This window comes from Sapajus apella, unplaced genomic scaffold (assembly GCF_009761245.1).
Source record: "Sapajus apella isolate SASKATOON/1434 unplaced genomic scaffold, GSC_monkey_1.0 scaffold89, whole genome shotgun sequence".
Taxonomy (NCBI): Eukaryota; Metazoa; Chordata; class Mammalia; order Primates; family Cebidae; genus Sapajus; species Sapajus apella.
The window spans coordinates 7,641,224-7,654,699 of NW_022437029.1; the positions used below are offsets into that span (position 1 = coordinate 7,641,224).

Here is a 13,476-nt window from a genome sequence, read left to right on the forward strand (position 1 = left end):
ATTAAAAAGTCATTGATTCCAGTTTGAGGTAGAAAGGCAATGCAGAATTATTGTCTTGAACGATCATGGGCAATGTACTGTGGATTCAAGAAACAAAAAAGGACATAATATTCAACTGCATATATCCAAATAGTCATTCATTAGTCACTCCATCTGTCCATCCATTCATCCGTGCATCCATCCATCCATCCCTCAATCTATAACCTTTCATTTAACTAAAGAACAAATTAATAATTTCAATGCATAAAATATTGTATCTGTGCCAAGATAGTACTGAAGAAGACACAATGGGCTTATCCTTCTACTGGGAGACATACAGATACTTAATTAACATATAGAATATAAATAATTAAAATATACAGTACAAACTCTGGTGACACATATATGTATCTCCATGGTGGCACATAAAAAGATGTGACAAATTCAAAACTGGAAAGCAAAATGGACTTTTCATAGGAAGGTAGAACTGAGTCTTTGTGGACAAGTTTCGTGCCTTTAGTAACAGGAAGCTCCAAACGTCACTGAGTCATTTCATCACTTCCCAGCGCAATTTAAACACATAACTGGGGTTCCGTAAATGTTGACTGCATAAATGAAGAGAAAGATTGTCCAGGCTGAGAGAATAACACAAGCAGGTTGAGAAACAGAGAAGTACCCTGTGGCTTTCGGAAGGAGTTACAGGTGTGGCTGGGGTTTGTGGTAAGAGGAGAGGTATACTGGGAAATGAAGCCCCAGAGACAGGGGAGAGCCAGATGGTGAATCATATGGAAATTATGAAAACTGATGAGATAGCATCTCCCCTGCTTTGAACTCTGTTGAAAAAGGTAAAATTATGTTTGGACACTGATCCATGAATCAATAAAAAGAGCAGAAAGATCAGTGCAAAGACAGAAAAACGAGATCTTGAAATGATGCATATTTTACAATATCTTGTCTTTCCAGTTCAAAGAAATCTTCATTTTTCAGAAATAATTGTTGGACAGAAATAAACTGACCCTAGGGGAGTGATATTTTCCCTGTAGTTAGTAGCTTTTTAATAATGACTAGTTTCTGAATAAACAACCTGCATAAATAGATCTCTATCTCTAGATCTATATAATTTGCTACTCCTGTCACTGTGGAAAGTTGCTCCCTCTTGAGCAGAAGCCTGCCAGGCCTGGCCGCCAGGTGTGTACCTTGACTGATGAGGGGGCCGTAACCTGCTGACCCCACCCCCACCCCTGGTTTCCGGGCTGCCTTTTATCTGAAGCCCTCACTTCATTTTCACTCACTGTGTCTAAAAACCCCAAGAAACCCTGGGCCCATCATTGGCTGTCTACTGTCCCCAAGTCCCAGCCAGTGTGGACTTCCTGGCTTACTCCTTCATGTGCCTCCTGACCCTGATTTTGGATTCTGATTCAAGTTTAGGTAACTCCTCCTCTCTCGTTTCTGATTGTGGCTGGATTTTGGAACTACCTGTCATCTTTCATTTACCTTCATCAGAAATTGTGATTTAGGCTTTCTGACATTGCCTCCCCACCTGGAATTCTGACACTAATTCTAGACTTGAAAAGCTTCCAGGTTTTATTAATGTGTTTATTTGTTTGGTCTTGTACAGAATTAGCTTTTATCCATAAAGATAATCCCCGATTTCTAACAATTCACATCCTGAACAAAGACTTGCATGTTACAGAGCTCTGCCACGTGTAACTTTAATGCACACGCCGTGCTAGGTGCAAATTGGCACATTGGGTTCCTAAGGAAGGCCCGTCTGTCAGCAGGCAAGCAGGCCCTGCTAGAATGCCCAGAGAAGCTGGAGGTGGGTCTTCAAAAATGCATTTTAAATCAAAGCAAGTGCATGTAAAAACAGAATACCTTTTTAATATTTTAATACAATGATATTTTTTAAATTTTTTACAAAGAATCTTGAGTGAATGCAGATTCTTTTTCTAGCCTGTCTCCCTGCAGTTTTGGATTGTACAAGTTAGAATGTAGTTATGTATAAATATAAGCATAGAATACTCCTTCACAGCAGAAAATTCTTCCTAAGAGCCTGCTGCTGCTTGTGGTGAGAAATATGTGAAATAACTCTTTTACAAAGTAATAGAAGTTTTAAGTCAAATTATGCTAATTTTTACATAAATAGACACAAATTCAGGGGTGTAATAAGATGCAGTATGATTCATGCCCAATCTTCTAGACTGCCCTTATGGAATAAAAAAATTATTTTTCTAGTTAGGAGACAGAAAAAAAACATGATATGTTAAGCTAGTTCCTAATTGCCTGTTGACTCATTAATACATATTTAAGAGATTCCTCCACTAATAAAATCACCTATCTTGGACTTTTCTAGGAATTTCAAAAAAATTAATTTATCAGTTTTTCAATAGTGTAAGAATATTTTTTTAGTTGTAGCCTTTGCATTCTGTGAGCCCAATGGCCTCTTATGTAAAACAGACTACATAGAGTAGTAGATTTTATAAGTTTGTTTAGAGTTTTGCAGCGATTATGTGATATTTCAGTAATAGTAATACAAGTGTTTCATAAATATCAGTTTTCCATAGTCAACTAACTGCCGCTGCATTGTCTTCAAGTGTCAAATGAGTTTTATGGCTCTTCCAAAATATTTTTAAAGGTTTTTTGTTTGTTTGTTTGTTTACATCAAACTCTTACTTCTATCTTAAAGACAGTTTTAAAGTTTCTCAATGCTGATCTATCCCATTACCACAATTACCACCATCTCCACCACCACAATACCACAGGCAACTATAATTGACTTGCTGGAAGAATGGTAATTAAATGCTGAAATGGATCAAAGGAATAGAATTTATATATGCAACAAAATCTATAGCAAGTGTTCATCAAATTGGCTGTAGACTCCCTTCCCTTAATACTATAGTCTGCCTGCCCTCCCTCCCTTACTTCAATCCTTCTTTCCTTCCTTCCTTCCGTTTTCCTTCCCTTCCTTTCTTTCTTCCTTATCTTCCCCTCTTCCTTTCTGCCTTTCTCCTTTCCTGCATTCTTTTCATTTATTGGAGTTCGTTTCTTTTGTTTCTTCTTTCATTTCCTCATTTTCTTTCTTTCTTTTTTATTTATATTTTGCATCATGAGCCTTTAACTTCCTAGTCTGCGCTCCTTCTGGTTCTTCAAATGCAGGCTCTGCGTATACATAGCACAGAACCTGTCTTCTTCGAGTCATGATTTGAGGGAACAAATAACAAACATAGGAAAAGTCAGTGAAAAAATTATGATTGAGATAGTTCATTTCACCCTTATATTCTGGTCTGCTATTTTGGTGTTGTTTAGTGTGATCAGAGTTCTGTGCTGCTGGTGAAACCAACAGGCAGAAGTAGCTGCTATGTCTGTTCTTGGAAGTTGCTGAAAATCAAAAGGAAAACATTAACAATTCTTTTGGGATCCATATCTTCTGTTTTGCTGAGGTGTACTAAGGAGTCATCTCTCCGCATATTTTTATAGGAAGCTTTCCAGTGGTGCCTTCTGTCTGTCTGGTGTCTGTCTGGTGGAAACTGGTGCCTAAGGGCATGGCACAAGTACTGACTTTTCCTTCCTCCACGTCCTCTGAGTCTCCCTGTCTTTGCAAGGGCCTGACCTGCTGAACAGCCATTAAGCACCCTTGCCATGGGTACAACTGTGTGTCACTCCCTGGCCAAACTATCCTGGCTTTTGAATTTATGTAGACAAATTCACAGTGTTGTTAGGTTATGATTTATGATTTGTTTTTGAAATTGCAAAATCACTTTGATGTGAACTGCTGTTCTCCGAAACCATTCCAGATGTTTTTAAAACTCCAGAATTATCAAACAAAAATAAAACGTCATAATAATAATAGCTAATATTACGGAAAGAGAGCTCATCAGTAATTTAGATTTGGCAAAGTATCTTGGCCTGGTTTGTGAATTTTTTTGGTTGGGCGAAATTTGTTTGGCCAAGTGTCTCCCCCTTAATTTTTAAGCCCCTGGGTATTACAGAGGAAATTTAATCCATATGTTTCTGGTTCACTACCTCTTAAATCGTCAAAATGTTGTTTTCCAAAAGCTTTTTAGTGTTAAAAGAGGTTTATCGGACACTATACAAGTTCTCGAAAGTGTTTTTTACCTCAACTTGTAGATCCCAGGGGACAGAAACTCAAACTCCTAGAGTTTGGTTCTAAATTTAACATCAACAAAGCTTGACTGCGGACCAAAGCAACCTGACTGCAGCTAGTGCTTTGAAAAGTACTACATTATTGGAAGAACACATGTGTTGAATGGAATGTACAAGTAAAAGCACACCAAAAAGCAAAGTTTGAGGGATGGATGGCAAGCCTTCCAAGGAATGACTGTTGTGTAAATTTCTATTTGATGAGCTTTCCTTTACATTCTAATTTTCCAGCCACTTCTCCCCAGGACCTTCAGCTACATTGTATCCTGGGTAATTCCATTTTCTACACAAAAAAGGGAAATTTTTTTTTAAAGCAAGTATTCTGATAATCTTGTCAGAGTAAAAAAGATAAGGAAAAAGACATAAGAACTTATTGTCTAGAATGCATCTTGTAATTTCCATAATTCACTAAAAAAAATTCATTCCCTGCCAGTTTATTTGATTTAACATCATCCAAAGTGTAGGGTTATGCAGAATAAATAGCTAATTGGGTTAATTTAATAGCAGGTTAAATCTTTCTTTTATTTTGTCTAAAAGGCACATTAAAATAGTGCAATTTTCAAGTGGTCTTGGAAATCTAAAGTAGAGTTTCTTGATAAAAAAAAATATATATAGCTTTCCCACTGCTGAGTTTATAGTGGGAGTTGCTGGCAAGCTTCCAGTTCACCGCATGAAAATCTAAGCTGCCTGTATAAGTGTAGAATTTAGTGTTGGGTCTTAAGGTTTTGTTTGGCATCTTGCCAAAGATGTTATGCATTTAGCTGGGAAAATTGCCTAGAAGTTAATTGAGAGGAAAACACTAATATACAACCTCCCCCCCCCAGAAAAAAAAAGCCACAGATATGCATATGGTGCTGTTCATTGATAAGATTTGTATGTATACAATAAAGACTCATAGTAAAGTTGCTTAGGATGGATTTTCACTGATTATCCACCCACCATGTATCTGCTTCTTTGAGAATGCTTGTAGTTTCTCCAAAATCAAGATTTCTCCATCACAGTGCCTGCTCAGTAGCGGCATGTGGTCACTAAAGTTCCTTTGAAAACGTTACTGACTGAATGCTAGGTGATGATTCAGGAATTTGGAAGAGGAAATATGTTAATTTAATTTCATAATCAAAGATCTTAAAAGGGACTCTTTGGTGCAGGATCTCAGTATCTTCTCTCCAGAGACGATAGGTGGAATTTGCTCTGTACTGTCCCATAAAAGGATGCTGAAGCCTCAACTGAACTCTTCCTGTCCAATCTCCCCCCACCCACACCCCCGCCCTCCAGGAGAACCACCAGTGCCTGAATAAGTTCTCAGGTTTGGTCTCCTCAGGGCTAAAGACGCAATTCTTATTCGGTAATTCATGGATTTTTCCTTTTATTAATAATCCTTTTTACCTGAATTTTGCATTTCTTAACCCTGGCAACTAACTTGTATTTTCTTCTCTCCTGAATTTTCTCTCTAGTACGTTTGTTTAATATACCTCTCCTCTTTAGTCTATGACCTTCTCCCTTCTGTGGCATGACCTCCCCCACTTTGTTTTTTTTAATTTTTCTTTTCTGATCAATAATCATGAAAGAGATCCACCAGAATCACCAAAGAATTAACTGCGTGTATATCGGTCTTCAAAATGAAAGTAAAGAAAGCTGGTTGTATATTTTTGTCATTGTATTTAGATTAGAATTTGTTTGGGAGAACCTACTCACACAATCATGCTCAGTAGTAATTAAATCACAGTTCCCTATACCTTCCATTCCTCCAAAACCCCCTCCTTTCTTAGAGATCCTTAAGCCTTGTATTGAAAAATAACACTTCCCCAAAATCCAGTCCAGCCTGAAGCTGGAAAGCCTTGCTCTTAAATGACAAAGCTCACAGTAAGTGGACTTCTTGGTCACTTTCAGAGCCTTTCTTTATGGTTCTCACTGTGGTCTTGAAGAAAGGGCTTGGAGGGGGAGGGCAGTTAAGACAGAAGAACAAAGCTGGGGGGTACGCTTTGGGCTCGAAAGGAAGCGAAAAGTGATCCTTTCATTAAGACGAGTGATCTTTTGTACCTGCACTGTATCCTTTTGATGTGTTGAGGTAGAAAGAACATGAGGAAAGAAGAAACAATGAGAGTTGCTACTGTATGAATTCCTTCTCCTTACACTTAATCCTGTCCTTATTGGGGCCTTGGGTGGAAAGCTGATAAATTTGGTGAGCCCTAAAAGGAAGGCAGTGGCTTGAATCCCTGCCACCATCCCCTTGATAATGAACAAGACTAATGAATGCTGGTAAGTGGTAAGAATCTGTGACCAGCTGCATCGGGGCAGGTAATACAGCTCAGATTTAATTGGGAGCAGGTATTGGAAGGCTGTATTACTTTAATTGGTGAGGGGTTTTCTAAATGGAAAGGACAAAGTATAATGGACAAATTGTGTAGTACAATAGCACTTAAGCTGGGATTGTATGCATTCGTTAATCTGCTGAGGAATGAGGCAATTCTAAACAATTTTCTCAGTGAAACCAACTCCAGAAAGCCTGTCCCTTTTGTTCTCCCTTGGGAAAATGCAAGATTGAAACAGAAAATACCTTTACCGAGGCAATCATTTGCCACGTGTGGAAAGCGGATACAGCTGTAAACTATGAAAAAGGGATCTTTGTAGTACAATAAAGGATGGAAAAAGAGATAAAGCTTGGAATTAGAGTGGGCCTGTCAGTGCATCTAAAGAAGGAATAAAGTGATGGCATTTACAGTGACAGATGAGACTCTAAAAAGAAGGCAGGACAGTTTAGAGAGGGAAATTTGATATTTAAAAGAAAGGGCTGTGATAATTAAAAGTAGCATTACATTAAGCTGTTACGCATATCATTAATGACAGAAGGAAACTGGTGCCTTTTAAAAAGTTAATGATTCCTATAAAACCATTCTGGATAACTTACATTTTTTAAAAGTCTGTATGAACATAAACCTGGCCTCACAGGTTGTATTTCTTATTCCCAAATTTCCTTAAAAATATAAAAGGTAATGAAGTTAGAATTAAACTCCAATAATTGTGTGTCATTGTCCATGGAAGAGCACTCAAGTGCTGCTCAGCTAAGAAAAGGATGGACTGAGACCAGCCGTGTACACATTGCTGCAAAGGGCTCTCTTATTAATATGTGAGTATGAAATGAGCCCAAGGGACATTCATTGTCAAATATGCATTAGTGCCTTGTTTCTTTTGATAATTTATATTTGACAAAATCCAACAGCATATCTATGGAATGGCATTAAAACTGATTTCAGATTTGTGATTCAATGATGAGTGAGCTCTAACAAGGTTGCTTAACAGGATTCTCAACAGGTTGAAATGTAAGAGTAGAAGGGCAATTGTATTGAAATTCGTAATGGGGCTCTTACACTTGTATATTTCATTACAGGTGGGAAAACTGGAAAGATTGAATGTCCTTTGGAGTTCACAAAGGTTTGGCAGTGGGATGAGAAAAACAAAACGAAGCATAGTGGGAGTGTTGAAAAGACTTTCCCAAGATCCCCAGGTGGGTTTCATGTATTGCCTAATGGGAAGAGTGGGACCGATTCAGCTTTTCACACTAGCTGAATTATCTTACCTTGGCTATTGTTCACAGCTAGAACCAAATCTACAAAGCTACAGTTTATCTAAAGAGTTCTTTGGAAAGAAAATGATTTCGCTATCCACACATCTAGATCCCACATATTAGACAGCACTGGCTGTAGCCTCAGTCTCTAAAGTCCAGACTATAAATTTTTTTTAAAAAGTTCTCAGTGTGAAATCATAGAAAACCTTTTCTGGCCATTGGTGCATAAAAGAAAAATTCTAATTGAAACTCAGCAAAAGATCCATAAACTATAAATAAAATCAAAGATCAGTCATGTTCATCAAAGCATATTCACAAAGAATAGTCAGGAGACTCACTACCTTATCATATTTAAAGAGATGTTTCCAATAATGGCCATTGAAATTCATTACTGGGCTTCCACATTAAAAGACTAAAGCCTGTCAAATTTCTTAGGCCAGAGTAGAAGTAAAATAGGAAATAAATCCCTAGAGTTCCAAATTATTATCTGTTTTAAAGATTGTGATGTGGAGCATTGAAGTGTTAATCTATATTGTAATACCATCCAATCTTTTAAATTGAATGTGTGTGTGTGTGTGTGTGTGTGTGTGTGTAGTTTGAATATGATAAAAGTTGTTGATATGTTACTATGCTATGTGCAGCTGTAACAAAAACTCAAAATCAGAAAAAAAAATTGATTAGAACAGATCAAGTTTGTACAAAACTGCCATCTTCCTGGTCCCTAGAGTTAAACTGAAACATTTTCCTGTACTTGCCTTATCTCCACATTCATTTCTCCTTACCAAAGGAAGTAGAGAATGTCTTTCCCAGTAAAAGTCTTATATAAATCAGCTGACAACCATTCAGCATGGACAATATCAATTATAAAAGAATCCATTATCCCAACAGCCATTTATACTGGGAACATGAATAAGAAAAAAGAATCTTCACACACACACACACACACACACACACACACACATTTATTGATTACCTACTATGGGTCATTTCATCCAGTTAGTTGCTGTTATGTTCTTAGCAACCACAAACTCAGCAACTGTAGTTTTTTTCTACAACATTTAATTAGGGATTTAGTAATCATAAATATCAACAAAATAGAGACTTTAATTAAATGTAGTAAGGCAGAAATTATACAGATATAATTATATTCTTTGCTACCACTGAGCTATGCAGAGGTATAATCATCAAGAGGAGAATTAAAGTAGCATTCTAATAGTACTTGTAAGTTCTATGCGATGAATTTCTACGTATTTAGATACTATCCCCTGGAACTTCAGCTTCTGTACCTCTCCATCATCCTTTAAGCTTATGACAATGATATTGGCTAAAAAGAACATCCGACTTTCCTCATGTAAGGAGAAATCTTTAATGTAGGGCATGTAGGTTTCAATTTGATGTTCAATATATTCATTTATGCTCTACATCTATACGGTGAGAGAGACAAATGCAGAGAGACCTGCATACACACACACACACACACACACACGCGCACACACATATGTACACACCCACATGTGTTTAAAATAAATATTAAATATTATCACAAGAAAATAAGTAGAAAAACATTATAATGAAATTCACAAATAGTGTTATACATGGAAAAGAGGTACAAATTTTAGGAGACCTATCGTTACCTCTTTCAGTGACAATGATGAGTAAATAGTTTAGGATTCTCATTGAAGAAGTATTCTCCTGTTAACCTTTATTAAACATTCCCATGTATAGATGTATATGGCCAGTAAAGTAAATTAGAATGGCAATATTAAATATAATAATTCTTTGTATATTTAGCTAAAATATATCTATATAGAGGGGAATATATTACTTTAAATAATAAATTAATCTGATGCATCTTTAAAATAAATTATATTTATGGACTGACACTGAATAAACTCTCTGAAATCTCACAAAGTGAGTATCGATGGTACTGTTTTGAGATTATTCAACTATGTCTGGAGCATATACACATTTTGTGCTTTTGTAAAATATAATTAAATTTGTCAATAAAATAAAAAGAACTACTCAAGAGAAATCTCTTTCCACTGTTCAAAGTAGAAATTGAAACACAAGAAATGAAAAAACAAATAAAATGAAAAAATGAAAGCTTCTCATTGTTAAAAAAAAATAGTATAGAGTTACAAGTGAGATTACCTGCATAAAAGCAGGTTTCTAAAAGTTATGCCCACTTTATAAAAAGGGCAAATAAAATACCCACTCCACCAAACCATAGTAGAAGAAAATATGCTTTCATGTTTTCATGGCTCTGGTGTGGAAAAGTTTTCTATGAGAAATAGAAACATTAAATCTGTGCCATACTCAGGTTTTGAAGCTAGAATTTATTTAGTTTATTTTTTTCTTACTGTAGACAACATAAATTTGTTATCTTACAGTCCTTATTTGGGATTCTTTTAAATGTGGAAATCTCAAGATACATATCCCAAAAGCTGTAGCAGAAGAAAAGACAAAACCGTCTATATAATCGGGCATCTCACAAAGCTACAGAAAAAATAATGCTGCTAAAAATGAGCTCAGTGATATCAAGGAACCACCACATAAGGAAATGTGCCAGCATGGAGAGAACCAGCAGATACAACAAATAGGAGAACTGTTATTCTCACATACCAAAATGGATATAATAACCTAAAAATGAATGCAAAAAATTGTGTTTAAAGTAATCTGTGAAATAAAATTTGGAATGAAAATCACATTGACGGAATAGCAAGTTATGGGGAACAAAGGAGAATTTTGAAAGAGCCATCTCTTAGTCAATTTTCTGCTGTTATACTAGAATTCCAGAGACTGGGTAATTTGTGAAGAAAGCAAAGATTTATTTCTTACAGTTCTGGAGGTGAAGTCCAAGGTCAAGGGGATTGCATTAGGTGAGGGACTTTTTGCTGCATGATCTCACGGCAGAAGGTGGAGGGGCAAGAGAGCACATGTGAGAGAGAGGTGAAGGGAGCTGAATTCAGGAAGCCATTCCTGCAATAAGTAATCCAACCTGTGAAAATAGCATTAATCCATTCATGAGGCCAGAGCCTTCATGACCTAATCACCTCTCAAATGCCCTACCTCTCAACACCATTGCATTGCAAATTAAGTTTCCAACATATGAACTATTATGACACATTCAAACCATAGCAAAACCACAAATAATTCCAATTTCATAATACCTGAACTCAAATCATAAACAAAAATACTACATCTTTATTTTTATGAAATGCCCATTATATTTGTGTGTATAGAAAGACTAATTAATTCATTATTTTTATATAATTGAAGTTTAGTAAATGGCAATGTATAAATAACATTAAGTAATAACTGAGAACAACCAGTAATGACAAAATGAAAAACAAAGTGATCATGAAGTGCTAAACTTGACTATGGAGGCACTGACACTTTCCTAGAGGTCTTTGAAAATAAAAAGGGAATAAGTGAAGTGTTTCTAGACTTGTCAGAAATAGGAACCCTTGGGATGTGGTGTCAGCAAAATGGCAGACTAAGAAGTTCCAAGCTCTTATTCCCCAATCGTGAACATAAAAATAAAGTAAAATAAAACATAAACTGTGTAAACCAACTTTGTAGAAGCTCTGGAAAATAATCAAAGTTTTACAGCAATCAAGCACATGTTTAATCAAGAAAAAGCCATCTTCAAAATGGTAAAAATGATTAGTGGTGGTTTTATTCTCCATCCCCCATACCCTTCATAACATAGGATGGTGTGCTTTTCAGCAGTGACAGATTAGTTACCAATTCCCCACTTCAGAGTGGAGGAAGCAGAGCAGACTTTACATGAAAATTATTTTGTCTGTTCATGCTAACTTGACTAGAGAAGCACTTGAAGAAGTGACTTGCTCATCTCTGTCTCTTATAGTTCAGAATACAGGCAGGAAAAGCAAGAGAAACTTCTTATCAAAACCACAAGGGGACAAAAATCCCACACATCTGGGGCTAGAGAGATTCTAGGTGGAGACATACAATACACCAGCTAAGGCCCAGAGGAGAAACACATTGAGACTCTTTGGGAAATTACGGCATTCACAAAGAACTGTATATACAAGGAGATTTAGAAAGTTATGAGCATGCCCCAGAAAGACACATGCTCAAAATTCTTTAGAATCCCTTAATCTTTCACCCTGGCTGAACCCTAGACTCATTGAAGGCCTAGAAAATTCATGAAGAAGTACAGTGGTACAGAAGCAATCTCTAAAGTCTGAGAGAGGTCGACTGTCCCTTTATTTGTTTGTTTGGGGTTTTTTGTTTGTTTTTATCTGTTTCTGATCCTGAAATTCAAGAGAATCTTTGTCAAAGCATTAGCTGAGTACAAGCTACAGGTATCAAAATAGTGAGTACATACACAAAAGAATAGCCTTTGCAAAAATAGTTTTTCTCAAGACAAGTAGATTACAATAGTCTTTAATAATCAAAACAGAAACACCCACATAGAGAACCCAGGGAATGAAGAGAATCTGATTTCCAAAGTCACCACATTAGAAAAATTAAATGCCAATCTTCAACAACAACAACAAAATTCACAAGGCACACAATGAAACAGGAAAAGTGGCTTATTTAAAGGAATAAAATAATTAATTGGCATAAACTGCTCCTGAGAAAGTTCAGATACTAAACTGACTAGACATTTGCTCAACTAGATAAGGGCAAATTTGGACAAAGAAGTTAAAGGAAATTTAGAACATGATATTTTATCAAAAGGAGAATATCATCAGAAAAATTATTTTAAAAAAAAGCACAGAAATTCTGGGACTGAGAAAGACAACTGAAATTTTAAAAATTACTTGCAGAGATCAACCACAGATTTGTAGATCAGTGAACTTGAAGATAGAAAAAATTGAAATTATTGAGTTTGAGGAGCAGAAGAAATAAAGGAATGAACAAAAGTGAATAGAACCTAAGGAAACGGAGGGACACCATCAAGCAGACTAATATACACCTTTTGGGAGGATCACAAAGAGAAGAGAGAGGAAAAAGAGAATAGTAAGATAAATAATGCCCAAATACCTTTCAAATATGAAGAAAGACATGAATATACAGATAAAATAAGCCCAACAAATACCAAATTGGGTAAACCAAAAAAAGCTACACCAAAGCATATTGTAATCAAACTGTGGAAAGACAAACAATGACAGAATCTTAAAAGGAGCAACAGCAAGACAATTCAACAAAATACAAGAGATGTTCGATACAAGTATCAGCCAATTTCTCAACAGAAGCCTGGAGGCAAGAAGGCAGAGAAATATTTAAAGTGCTGAAAAAAAAATGTCAATGAAGATGTCTATATTTGGCAAATTTGTTCTTAAAAATGAGGGAGAATTACAGGTACTGTAATTTATTTTTTATCTTTATTCCCAGTTTGTTTATATTTTCAGATACACAAAAGCTAAGCAAATTCAATAGCACTAGAACTGCTCTATAAGAAATTCTAAAGGGAATTCTTTGCACTGAAATAAAAAGACACTATGCAGTAACTTGAAGCCATGTGAAAATATAATGTTCTCCCGTAAAGGTAAATACATGTGCAGATAGAAGCCACAATTACTGTAACTTTGGTCTGTAACTCCACTTTTTATGTTCTATAGAATTTAAAATACAAAAGCATAAAAATAAGTTTAAAGCCATATTATTAGTCACTCAGTGTATAAATATGTAATTTGATACACATGACAAATTGTAACACATTTATTATGAATAACATGAGATGAGAATGTAACTTTATATAAGTAGAATATATTATGAAATTGACATGTTATAATTAA

General features: G+C 35.9%; 1 long non-coding RNA gene across 1 annotated transcript in view; it reads left to right on the forward strand.

Moving 5' to 3' along the window:
• The window catches only part of LOC116534819, a 99,823-nt gene that overhangs the window by 74,175 nt on the left and 12,172 nt on the right, over nucleotides 1–13,476 (forward strand). Inside the window, exon 2 of the long non-coding RNA XR_004261884.1 lies at nucleotides 7,529–7,645. This is a non-coding gene — a long non-coding RNA (uncharacterized LOC116534819). The remainder of the gene's footprint in view (nucleotides 1–7,528; nucleotides 7,646–13,476) is intronic.